Source organism: Oncorhynchus mykiss, chromosome 14 (genome assembly GCF_057628025.1).
Source record: "Oncorhynchus mykiss isolate SJ-2025 chromosome 14, ASM5762802v1, whole genome shotgun sequence".
Taxonomy (NCBI): Eukaryota; Metazoa; Chordata; class Actinopteri; order Salmoniformes; family Salmonidae; genus Oncorhynchus; species Oncorhynchus mykiss.
The window spans coordinates 41,316,780-41,330,898 of record NC_143035.1 but is presented as its reverse complement, the minus strand read 5'-3'; the positions used below and the strand labels follow the sequence as shown (position 1 = coordinate 41,330,898).

The 14,119-nt window shown below is 43.4% G+C and overlaps 1 protein-coding gene across 1 annotated transcript in view; it reads left to right on the top strand.

The window, feature by feature from the left end:
• LOC118938734 (neuropeptide Y receptor type 2-like) overlaps window positions 1–14,119 on the top strand; it is a 50,249-nt gene that overhangs the window by 20,064 nt on the left and 16,066 nt on the right. The window lies entirely within an intron of this gene.

Below are 14,119 nucleotides of genomic sequence, written 5' to 3'. Positions count from 1 at the left end.
CGGTGTTGTTACTGCTCTGACACGGTGTTGTTACTGCTCTGACACGGTGTTGTTACTGCTCTGATACGGTGTTGTTACTGCTCTGACACGGTGTTGTTACTGCTCTGACACGGTGTTGTTACTGCTCTGACACGGTGTTGTTACTGCTCTGACACGGTGTTGTTACTGCTCTGACACGGTGTTGTTACAGCTCTGACACGGTGTTGTTACTGATCCGACACGGTGTTGTTACTGCTCTGACACGGTGTTGTTACTGCTCTGACACGGTGTTGTTATTGCTCTGACACGGTGTTGTTACTGATCCGACACGGTGTTGTTACTGCTCTGACACGGTGTTGTTATTGCTCTGACACGGTGTTGTTACTGCTCTGACACGGTGTTGTTACTGCTCTGACACGGTGTTGTTACTGCTCTGACACGGTGTTGTTACAGCTCTGACACGGTGTTGTTATAGCTCTGACACGGTGTTGTTACTGATCCGACACGGTGTTGTTACTGCTCTGACACGGTGTTGTTACTGCTCTGACACGGTGTTGTTACTGATCCGACACGGTGTTGTTACTGCTCTGACACGGTGTTGTTATTGCTCTGACACGGTGTTGTTACTGCTCTGACACGGTGTTGTTACTGCTCTGACACGGTGTTGTTACTGCTCTGACACGGTGTTGTTACTGCTCTGACACGGTGTTGTTACTGCTCTGACACGGTGTTGTTACTGCTCTGACACGGTGTTGTTACTGCTCCGACACGGTGTTGTTACTGCTCTGACACGGTGTTGTTACTGCTCTGACACGGTGTTGTTACTGCTCTGACACGGTGTTGTTATAGCTCTGACACGGTGTTGTTACTGCTCTGACACGGTGTTGTTACTGCTCTGACACGGTGTTGTTATAGCTCTGACACGGTGTTGTTACTGCTCTGACACGGTGTTGTTACTGCTCTGACACGGTGTTGTTACTGCTCTGACACGGTGTTGTTACAACACATATGTTGTGAGTCTACATTGTCAATGGTTGCAGTACTATGTGTTCTTTCCCCTTTCTTACATTGTTTATAGTTTTTATTTTATTTATTTATTTAACTTGTTAAGTCAGTTAAAGAACAAATTATTATTCAAAATGACGGCCTACCCCCCCCCCCCCGGCCAAACCCGGACGACGTTGGGCCAATTGTGCTCCGTGGGACTCTCAATCACTGTCGGGTGTGATACAGCCTAGAATCGAACCAGGTACTGTAATGACGCCTCTTTGACTGAGATGCAGCCCTGGGTGCCCTAATTATTTCTCTCTCTGTGGCATTCAAGATAAGATTTAGGGTTTCAGCACTATAGCTGAAATCAACTGTCAATGTTTTTGCTTCTGTCTGTCGAGCAGATCGTTTTTATGTTTTATTGTGTCATTTCAGTTTGCTGATCCACACCACTAGTTCCTCATATCCAATTTGTGCAACAGATTTATTTTGGAAGTTCTGAAATCTTGGGTAGAACCTGCGTCCAAGCAAACACCTTCTGATCAAGAAGCACACTTACTGTATGGTTGATGTTCTCAGATCTACTTGAGATTGAGAGCTTTCCAGAAGTCTGGCTTCAGCTCACAGTCTTTGATCAAATCCCTGCATGACTGTCTGTCTGCTCTCCAATGTTCCTGCTGACTTCCTGTGTGATGTCAAACAGGAAACGAACCCTTGATGTTGGATGAGGTCTTTTGTCAGGCGCTCATGCTGTTCACCGTTCTTGCCTTGAAGACATGAAACAATTATTTCCAAAGGACTTCTAAGTCTCGGTGACTTTGTACCAGAAGTAGTTGTGACAGTGACCTTAAATCAAAGGAAAGTCATGTTTTAATTTCTGAGACGGTCATGCAACTCAACAAAAAAAGAAACGTCCCTTTTTCAGGACCCTGTCTTTCAAGTATAATTCATACAAATCCAAATATCTTCATTGTAAAGGGGTTTAACACTGTTTCCCATGCTTGTTCAATTAACCATAAACAATTAATGAACATGCACCTGTGGAACGGTCATTAAGACACGAACAGCTTACAGATGGTAGGCAATTAAGGTCACAGTTGTGAAAATGTAGGACACTAAAGAGGCCTTTCTACTGACTGAAAAACACAAAAAGAAAGATGCCCAGGGTCCCTGCTCATCAGCATGAACGTGCCTTAGGCATGCTGCAAGGAGGCATGAGGACTGCAGATGTGTCCCGGGCAATAAATGGCAATGTCCGTACCGTGAGACACCTAAGACAGCGCTACAGGAAGACAGAACGGACAGCTGATCATCCTCACAGTGGCAGACCACGTGTAACAACACCTGCGCAAGATCGGTACATCCGAATATCACACCTGCGGGACAGGTACAGGATGGCAACAACAACTGCCTGAGTTACACCAGGAACACACAATCCCTCCATCAGTGCTCAGACTGTCCTCAATATGCTGAGAGAGGCTGGACTGAGGGCTTGTAGGCCTGTTGTAAGGCAGGTCCTCACCAGACATCACTGGCAACAACGTCGCCTATGGGCACAAACAGGACTGGCAAAAAGTGCTCTTTTTTGACTAGTCACAGTTTTGTCTCACCAGGGGGGATGGTCGGATTCGCGTTTATCGTCGAAGGAATGAGCGTTACACCGAGGCCTGTACTCTGGAGCGGGATCGATTTGGAGGTGGAGGGTCCGTCATGGTCTGGGGCAGTGTGTCACAGCATCATCGGACTGAGCTTGTTGTCATTGCAGGCAATCTCAATGCTGTGCGTTACAGGGAAGACATCCTCCTCCCTCATGTGGTACCCTTCCTGCAGGCTCTTCCTGACAGGACCCTCCAGCATGACAATGCCACCAGCCATACTGCTCGTTCTGTGTGTGATTTCCTGAAAGACAGGAATGTCAGTGTTCATGGCCAGCGAAGAGCCCGGATCTCAATCCCATTGAGCACGCCTGGGACCTGTTGGATCGGTGGGTGAGGGCTAGGGCCATTCCCCCCAGAAATGTCAGGGAACTTCCAGGTCCCTTGGTGGAAGAGTGGGGTAACATCTCGCAGCAAGAACTGTCAAATCTGGTGCAGTCCATGAGGAGATGCACTGCAGTACTTAATGCAGCTGGTGGCCACACCAGATACTGACTGTTACTTTTGATTTTGACCCCCCCTTTGTTCAGGGACACATTATTCCATTTATGTTAGTCACATGTCTGTAGAACTTGTTCAGTTTATGTCTCAGTTGTTGAATCTTATTATGTTCATACAAATATTTACACATGTTAAGTTAAGTTTGCTGAAGATAAACGCAGTTGACGTTTCTTTTTTTTTCTGAGTTTCTAAGTTATCTAGGTTACAATTGTGATGAACTGAAGATATCATTAAATATGAGAGAGCCTGTAAGACTTGTGCAACACTGTTTTTTTGGACAATATAAGTCTGCGAAGAGTGTAATGATTAATACTGGCATAATAAACCAAAGTTCACCTGTAGCTGCAGGGTCTATTGCATTGACAACAGTTGAGCTGTAAAATAGTTATATTGTTCGAAGGTAGAGCACTTTAAATATGGCGGCTATCTGAATAAAAGATTACGACAGGAGCTGTATTACCTCTTCTAGAGCCAGTGTGTAGTCCGATCGCAATAAAGACAATTTATTTTGCAAAAGGTTATGTTTGTTCCTGTTACATTGGGTCCGGTCGCACCACAAACACAGCGGGAAGTTTGAATACATATAAATATATGTATAAATATATGTATAAATATATGTATAAATATATGTATAAATATATGTATAAATATATATAGCTCTATAATAGCTCTGGATTGATGTGCTTGGCCGGTGGTGATACATTGATAGCCTAAATGGCTAACATACAGGACAGACAGCGATAAATTAGTTCATTAATTCACAAAAAAAAACCTCCTGCTGTAGATACTGGTGTGGGTGGTGTTTTCTTTGCCATTTCAGTCCTAGTATGTGTGACCGTGCGTGATGTCAACATCCTTCCATAAGGCAGATTTGAATTGTGTTAATCATTCAAAATGGCGGTATTGAAATGTCACACAAAAATGCACGAAAATAGACATGTCATTTCTACACATTAGAAGCATAAATAATATTTTATTTAATTATATTTACACGTGTTCTATTGAAACGTCCATATTTAAACGTCCAGAAATGGTTGATAAATGCAATTCAAAACAGAAAAGTAAAGAGTGGCATTTTGATAAATACAACTCATCAAAGGAATATTGTCCATAAATCAAAGCCAACATTTAGGCAGCTTTATGAAACAAAATATAAACCAATCTAATTACAGCCTGACAGAAAACAAAACGGCTAGAATTGTTTACCATTTACATTTTCTGGTGAGCACATCGGATACATTTCATATTGTTTACAAAGAGAGAGGCTTCTAAATTCACAGAGTTATTGTACAGCCAACCTGAAAAATACCAACGATTAACTAGAAACATGGAGATTTCCACTGTGTTTTCGCATACATCAAACATAATACGGAACGATTCGATTGAAGCAGTCAGTGACAAGGACGTATTCATTTATTTATCAATGTATTCATCTCAATTTACTCTCAAAAATGCTAAATGCTAATTAACAACAGAGAAGACCTCTGCAAGACTACAACTTCCTCCCTTCCAACTTCCTGCAGGAAGCACGTCATCTCTAGCCCGACGCTGTTAGCTATCATTCACCAGCGCGATCAGAAACCTCCATGTGCTGTATTTAAACTAATTGAATAAAAGTATTGAATTTCTTCCGTCTCCGATCTCTGTCTTAGCTAGCCATTGACTACGCTTAAGCTAGCTCGTTAACAGAGCAGTAGATACAAAAACACATTTTTATTACAGAGATAATTGTTTGTACAGTATGTTGACTTTTGGACCCTATGGCATTTTAGGATTATCATCAGGAGAGAAGAACACTAGAAGTCTGGCCATGTGGAGAAGAACACTAGAAGTCTGGCCATGTGGAGAAGACCACTAGAAATCTGGCCATGTGGAGAAGTCTGGCCATGTGGAGAAGACCACTAGAAGTCTGGCCATGTGGAGAAAACCACTAGAAGTCTGGCCATGTGGAGAAGTCTGGCCATGTGGAGAAAACCACTAGAAGTCTGGCCATGTGGAGAAAACCACTAGAAGTCTGGCCATGTGGAGAAGACCACTAGAAGTCTGGCCATGTGGAGAAGTCTGGCCATGTGGAGAAGACCACTAGAAGTCTGGCCATGTGGAGAAAACCACTAGAAATCTGGCCATGTGGAGAAAACCACTAGAAGTCTGGCCATGTGGAGAAAACCACTAGAAGTCTGGCCATGTGGAGAAAACCACTAGAAGTCTGGCCATGTGGAGACAACCACTAGAAGTCTGGCCATGTGGAGAAAACCACTAGAAGTCTGGCCATGTGGAGAAGACCACTAGAAGTCTGGCCATGTGGAGAAGTCTGGCCATGTTGAGAAGACCACTAGAAGTCTGGCCATGTGGAGAAAACCACTAGAAGTCTGGTCATGTGGAGAAAACCACTAGAAGTCTGGCCATGTGGAGAAAACCACTAGAAGTCTGGCCATGTGGAGACAACCACTAGAAGTCTGGCCATGTGGAGACAACCACTAGAAGTCTGGCCATGTGGAGAAAACCACTAGAAGTCTGGCCATTTGGAGAAGACCACTAGAAGTCTGGCCATGTGGAGAAGACCACTAGAAGTCTGGCCATGTGGAGAAGACCACTAGAAGTCTGGCCATGTGGAGAAGACCACTAGAAGTCTGGCCATGTGGAGAAGACCACTAGAAGTCTGGCCATGTGGAGAAGACCACTAGAAGTCTGGCCATGTGGAGAAGACCACTAGAAGTCTGGCCATGTGGAGAAGACCACTAGAAGTCTGGCCATGTGGATGAAACCACTAGAAGTCTGGCCATGTGGAGAAAACCACTAGAAGTCTGGCCATGTGGAGAAGACCACTAGAAGTCTGGCCATGTGGAGAAAACCACTAGAAGTCTGGCCATGTGGAGAAGACCACTAGAAGTCTGGCCATGTGGAGAAGACCACTAGAAGTCTGGCCATGTGGAGAATACCACTAGAAGTCTGGCCATGTGGATAAAACCACTAGAAGTCTGGCCATGTGGAGAAAACCACTAGAAGTCTGGCCATGTGGAGAAGACCAATAGAAGTCTGGCCATGTGGAGAAGACCACTAGAAGTCTGGCCATGTGGAGAAGACCACTAGAAGTCTGGCCATGTGGAGAATTGCAAGTGAGGGGAAACTTACCAATATTTCAGTTTTTTGGGGGTTCATATATTTGCAAAAATGTCTAAAAACCTGTTTTTGCTTTGTCATTATGGGGTATTGTGTGTAGATTGATGAGGGGGAAAAATACTATTTACTCCATTTTAGAATAAGGCTGTAACCTAACAAAATGTGGAAAATGTCAAGGGATCTGAATACTTTCTGAATGCTCTGTACAATACGAAATGTATAAGACCACCATACAAAATATCACAATGTACGTGTGTGTAGTGAGTGTGTGTGTGTGTGTGTGTGTGTGTGTGTGTGTGTGTGTGTGTGTGTGTGTGTGTGTGTGTGTGTGTGTGTGTGTGTGTGTCTGTACCTGTGTGTGTGTCTCTTCACAGTCCTCGTTGTTCCATAAGGTGTATTTTTACCTGCTTTTTAAATCTGATTCTACTGCTGCATCAGTTACTTGATGTGGAATAGAGTTCCATGTAGTCATAGCTCTATGTAGTACTGTGGAATAGAGTTCCATGTAGTCATGACTCTATGTAGTACTGTGGAATAGAGTTCCATGTAGTCATGGCTCTATGTAGTACTGTGGAATAGAGTTCCATGTAGTCGTGGCTCTATGTAGTACTGTGGAATAGAGTTCCATGTAGTCATGGCTCTATGTAGTACTGTGGAATAGAGTTCCATGTAGTCATGTCTCTATGTAGTACTGTGGAATAGAGTTCCATGTAGTCATGGCTCTATGTAGTACTGTGGAATAGAGTTCCATGTAGTCATGGCTCTATGTAGTACTGTGGAATAGAGTTCCATGTAGTCATGTCTCTATGTAGTACTGTGGAATAGAGTTCCATGTAGTCATGGCTCTATGTAGTACTGTGGAATAGAGTTCCATGTAGTCATGGCTCTATGTAGTACTGTGGAATAGAGTTCCATGTAGTCATGGCTCTATGTAGTACTGTGGAATAGAGTTCCATGTAGTCATGTCTCTATGTAGTACTGTGGAATAGAGTTCCATGTAGTCATGGCTCTATGTAGTACTGTGGAATAGAGTTCCATGTAGTCATGTCTCTATGTAGTACTGTGGAATAGAGTTCCATGTAGTCATGGCTCTATGTAGTACTGTGGAATAGAGTTCCATGTAGTCATGGCTCTATGTAGTACTGTGGAATAGAGTTCCATGTAGTCACGGCTCTATGTAGTACTGTGGAATTGTGTTCCATGTAGTCATGTCTCTATGTAGTACTGTGGAATAGAGTTCTATGTAGTCATGGCTCTATGTAGTACTGTGGAATAGAGTTCCATGTAGTCATAGCTCTATGTAGTACTGTGGAATAGAGTTCCATGTAGTCATGGCTCTATGTAGTACTGTGGAATAGAGTTCCATGTAGTCATGGCTCTATGTAGTACTGTGGAATAGAGTTCCATGTAGTCATGGTTCTATGTAGTACTGTGGAATAGAGTTCCATGTAGTCATGGCTCTATGTAGTACTGTGGAATAGAGTTCCATGTAGTCATGGCTCTATGTAGTACTGTGGAATAGAGTTCCATGTAGTCATGGCTCTATGTAGTACTGTGGAATAGAGTTCCATGTAGTCATGGCTCTATGTAGTACTGTGGAATAGAGTTCCATGTAGTCATGGCTCTATGTAGTACTGTGGAATAGAGTTCCATGTAGTCATGTCTCTATGTAGTACTGTGCACCTCCCATAGTCTGTTCTGGACTTGGGGACTGTGAAGAGACCTCTGGTGGCATGTCTTGTGGGGTATGCATGGGTGTCTGAGCTGTGTGCCAGTAGTTTAGCAGCTCGGTGCATTCAACATCTCTAGTAAATAAAAGTAGTGATTCAGTCAATCTCTCCTCCACTTTCAGCCAGGAGAGATTGACATGCATATTATTACTATTAGCTCACTGTGTACTTTTAAGGGCCAGCCGTGCTGCCCTGTTCTGAGACAATTGCAATTTTCCGATGTCCCTCTTTGTGGCACCTGACCACACTACTGAACAGTAGTTACATAGGACCTGCCTTGTTGATAGTGTTGTTAAGAAGGTAGAAACTATGGCCTGTAGGACCTGCCTTGTTGATAGTGTTGTTAAGAAGGTAGAAACTAGGGCCTGTAGGACCTTCCTTGTTGATAGTGTTGTTAAGAAGGTAGTAACTAGGGCCTGTAGGACCTGTCTTGTTGATGGTGTTGTTAAGAAGGTAGAAACTAGGGCCTGTAGGACCTGCCTTGTTGATAGTGTTGTTAAGAAGGTAGAAACCAGGGCCTGTAGGACCTGCCTTGTTGATAGTGTTGTTAAGAAGGTAGAAACTAGGGCCTGTAGGACCTGCCTTGTTGATAGTGCTGTTAAGAAGGTAGAAACTAGGGCCTGTAGGACCTGCCTTGTTGATGGTGTTGTTAAAAAGGTAGAGCAGCGATTTATTATGGACAGACTTCTCTTAGCTACTGTTGTATCAATATGCTTTTTACCATGACAGTTTACAATCCAGGGTTACTCCAAACAGTTTAGTCACCTCAAGTTGCTCAATTTCTACATTATTTATTACAATATTTAGTTGAGGTTTAGGGTTTAGTGAATGCTGTGTCCTAAATACAATACTTTTAGTTTTAGAAATATTTAGGACTAACTTATTCCTTGCCACCCATTCTGAAACTAACTGTAATTCTTTGTTAAGTGTTGGCTTGTCATTGTTTATAGACAACTATTTTTTCACCTCTTTCACACTCACTTTACGGAATTCAAAAGCACAATTCTAGTGTTTCATAATTTGGTCAGATATACTTGGATGTGTAGTGTCAGCGTTTGTTGATGGCATGTTATGCCTACATTTGCTAATCTTGCCAATAAAAAAATAATTAAAGTAGTTGGCAATATCTGGCATCTGATTCAATGAATGATGAAGCCAAGTTTTCCATTTTGTTTGTTTGTTGTTGTCCTGGTACCACACTGCCAGGTCTCTGACCTACTCCCTATAGGCTGTCTCATCGTTGTTGGTGATCAGGCCTACCACTTTCGTGTCGTCTGCAAACTTAATGATGGTGTCGGAGTCATGTGCGGCCACGCAATCGTGGGTGAACAGGGAGTACAGGAGGGGACTAAGCACACACCGCTGAGGGGCCCCCGTCTTGAGGGTCAGCGTGGTGGATGTGTTGCTGTCTACCCTCACCACCTGGGGGTGGCTCGTCAGGATGTCCTGGATTCAGTTGCAGAGGGAGGTGTTCAATCCCAGGGTCCTTAGCTTAGTGATGGAGAGCACTATGTTGTTAAATGCTGAGCTGTAGATGTAGAAGCATGGTGGCTAAAGAAAACTCCCTAGAAATGCTGGAACCTATGAAGAAACCTAGAGAAGAACCAGTCCTGTTCTACAAGATGTTCACACGTTCATAGATGACCAGCAGGGTCACATAATAATCACAGTGGTTGTAGAGGGTGCAACAGGTCAGCACCTCAGGAGTGAGAGAGAGTGAGAGAGAGTTGAAAACAGCAGGTCTGGGACAGGTAGCACGTCCGCTGAACAGGTCAGGGTTCCATAGCTGATCATTAAGAGTATTTCTACCACTCCTGCTGTCTCTAGAGAGTTGAAAACAGCAGGTCTGCGACAGGTAGCACGTCTGGTGAACAAGTCAGTGTTCCATAGCCGCAGGCAGAACAGTTGAAACTGGAGCAGCAGCACGGCCAGGTGGACTGGGGACAGCCAGGAGTCATCAGGTCAGGTAATCCTGAGGCATAGGGCGGGGGGGGGGGGGGGGGTCATTAGAGGGAGCATTCGTAAGATCACACATGACACCAGATAAGACAGGAGAATTACACAGATTATATACAGATTATTATACAGATAGGACAGATTGACACCCCCCCCCCCCCCCCCCCCCCCCCCCCCCGGTACATAGACTATTGCAGCATAGATACTGGAGGCTGAGACGGGGGGGGGGGTCAGGTAACACTGTGCCTCATCCAAAGTTACTTTTCCATAGACCACACCAAAGGGATATTAACAGACCACTAATTTACTACCCCGATACAAGGCTGAGTACAACCCACAAATATCTTCTACCACAGCACAAGGACAGAAAGGGAGATTACGTCAGTGACTGAACCCACTCAGGTTGAGTATATCGGGGAAAAAGCCTGGCACGACGTGAGGCACCCCTCCTAGGGATTAGCAAACCAGTGACTCAGCCCCCGTAATAGGGTCAGATAATCCCAGGGTAGAGATGGGTGGTTTGTCACTCCATTGCCTTCTCGTTTACCTTCACACCCCTGGGCCAAGAGTGAGAGAATGCCAAGAGTGTGCAAAGCTGTCATCGAGGCAAAGGGTGGCTATTTTGAGAATCTCAAATATAAAAGGTATTAGGATTTTTTTAACACTTTCTTTTGGTTACTACATGATTCCATATGTGTTATTTCATAGTTTTGATGTATTCACTATTATTCTACAATGTAGAAAATAGTACAAATAAAGAAAAATCCTTGAATGAGTAGGTGTTGTCATGACGTTACCCTCTTTGGGTGCGGCGAGCACCATCCCCCTCTCTCTGCTTCCTACAACCAGGCTGCTGTGGTCAGAGAGGTCGTAAATTCCTAGGGAAGATCCAGAAGTTTCATAGAGAACAAAGGAATTTCTTCCACCTCACAGAACTTGAGGTCCGAACAACATTTATGTTCCGGAGAAAGTATAAAAGATGGGTGAAGAATCCAGCTACGAACTGGTCCGTTTGTTACAACTTGGGGAAGCTCATGGGAGACGGTGCAGCCACATTACCATAACGCTGTTTATATAATAGCCTCAGATATGAGGTTTACATCTAATTATTGTATAAGATGAATGAGTGAGTATGATACTGTTTGTAAAATTATGTAATGTGATTTTGGACTGTTTAATGAAGGAAACTCCAATTCCCTTTTGAGTTGAACTAAATCAGAGGACCGCCTATGAGCACAGTTAGGGTCGGCATCCTGGGACAGGCCCTTTTCTGCCCTTCCGAATAAAACCCCCACTCGGGTTTTCTATCACGAGACCATGTTTCTCTTAATTACGAGAGGACAAAGGTTGCAGACCAGCTTATCTCGATAACAAGAGGGCCAAGGTTTGAGACGATTGCTGAATCTTTTAACCATCCCACGTGGTTAAACTCTTAGACTATCGATACCAACAGAATAAGAACAAGTCTTTGATATTAATTACTAGTCTGCAGCTAGGAATTCGGTGTCATTGAACGCGTAGAACGACAACCGCCGAAACACCTATCCATAACGACACTCTGAACGTCACTCTGAACTATCCACTCTAACCACGACAGAGAGAGAGAGAGGACCGTAAACTCTCCAACAGAAACTAACTTTTCAGCAGAGATCCCGACGACACACTGAGCGTAAATATATATACTAATTGCAATTGTTCCCGAATGAGTGAGCGTTCATGTGCAAAGGATTAGCATTTCAATTGTTGTAATTATCAACTGTCTGTTGTCTTCCCAGTCGACCCCCACTTCCCTTTTATCCACCAAGCCGCCATGCCGGTTTAGCCCACTAGGGGCACATTCTCCTATCGTTTCTTGTAACCATATTTACTTTGTTTGTTTGTTTATGCATTTCTGTGAATTACTTAATTAGTAATAAATAAATGAATAAATGATTGAAGACAATGAATGTATGGATGACTCACAGATAACCAACAATTTATGAAGTTTGGAAGGAGACGATTACATGATTAATCAGTTTAATCGCGTAATACTAATTACAGAGAATCTTTAATAAAAACTAAAAGTCTTCATTTAATGATAGTAAAGACACGACAGTGTTCTAAAACTTTTGTATTTTTTATTTATATCCGGGTCAAGATTTGGCTTTTTCAGGAGATGATTTATTATTGCCACTTTTAGTGAGCTTGGTACACATCCAGAGGACAGGGAGCCATTTATTATGTTCAACATACAGTGGCTGCAAAAGTATTTAAACCCCTTGGCATTTTTCCTATTTTGTTGCATTACAACCTGGAATTAAAATATATTTTTGGGGGGTGGTTGTATCATTTGATTTAATTTGATGGGGAAAACTGAGCTGACTACACTGACTGTGCTAGGGGCAAACTCCACTAAGATGGCAGGCTGGCTAACAGCCTGGCTAACAGCCTGCTGCCTAGCCTCCACCCTATCTCATTGTGGAGCTAGAGGGGTTGTTGATCGATAAGATGAGAGCACCCCTCCAGCTAGGATGGAGTACATCACTCCTCAGCAGGCCAGGCTTGGTCCTGTTTGTGGGGGAGTACCATGAAAGAGGTTCAATTATCCACAAATTACATATTTTGGGAAGAAAACAGTTTTCTCTTAACTGGAGAAGGTCCAATTCCTCCTGAAGAGGAGACAGAGATATCAGGGATGTACAGTGCCTTGCGAAAGTATTCGGCCCCCTTGAACTTTGCGACCTTTTGCCACATTTCAGGCTTCAAACATAAAGATATAAAACTGTATTTTTTTGTGAAGAATCAACAACAAGCAGGACACAATCATGAAGTGGAACGACATTTATTGGATATTTCAAACTTTTTTAACAAATCAAAAACTGAAAAATTGGGCGTGCAAAATTATTCAGCCCCTTTACTTTCAGTGCAGCAAACTCTCTCCAGAAGTTCAGTGAGGATCTCTGAATGATCCAATGTTGACCTAAATGACTAATGATGATAAATACAATCCACCTGTGTGTAAAGTCTCCGTATAAATGCACCTGCACCGTGATAGTCTCAGAGGTCCGTTAAAAGCGCAGAGAGCATCATGAAGAACAAGGAACACACCAGGCAGGTCCGAGATACTGTTGTGAAGAAGTTTAAAGCTGGATTTGGATACAAAAAGATTTCCCAAGCTTTAAACATCCCAAGGAGCACTGTGCAAGCGATAATATTGAAATGGAAGGAGTATCAGACCACTGCAAATCTACCAAGACCTGGCCGTCCCTCTAAACTTTCAGTTCATACAAGGAGAAGACTGATCAGAGATGTAGCCAAGAGGCCCATGATCACTCTGGATGAACTGCAGAGATCTACAGCTGAGGTGGGAGACTCTGTCCATAGGACAACAATCAGTCGTATATTGCACAAATCTGGCCTTTATGGAAGAGTGGCAAGTAGAAAGCCATTTCTTAAAGATATCCATAAAAAGTGTTGTTTAAAGTTTGCCACAAGCCACCTGGGAGACACACCAAACATGTGGAAGAAGGTGCTCTGGTCAGATGAAACCAAAATTGAACTTTTTGGCAACAATGCAAAACGTTATGTTTGGCGTAAAAGCAACACAGCTCATCACCCGGAACACACCATCCCCACTGTCAAACATGGTGGTGGCAGCATCATGGTTTGGGCCTGCTTTTCTTCAGCAGGGACAGGCAAGATGGTTAAAATTGATGGGAAGATGGATGGAGCCAAATACAGGACCATTCTGGAAGAAAACCTGATGGAGTCTGCAAAAGACCTGAGACTGGGACGGAGATTTGTCTTCCAACAAGACAATGATCCAAAACATAAAGCAAAATCTACAATGGAATGGTTCAAAAATAAACATATCCAGGTGTTAGAATGGCCAAGTCAAAGTCCAGACCTGAATCCAATCGAGAATCTGTGGAAAGAACTGAAAACTGCTGTTCACAAATGCTCTCCATCCAACCTCACTGAGCTCGAGCTGTTTTGCAAGGAGGAATGGGAAAAAATGTCAGTCTCTCGATGTGCAAAACTGATAGAGACATACCCCAAGCAACTTACAGCTGTAATCGCAGCAAAAGGTGGCGCTACAAAGTATTAACTTAAGGGGGCTGAATAATTTTGCACGCCCAATTTTTCAGTTTTTGATTTGTTAAAAAAGTTTTAAATATCCAATAAATGTCGTTCCACTTCATGATTGTG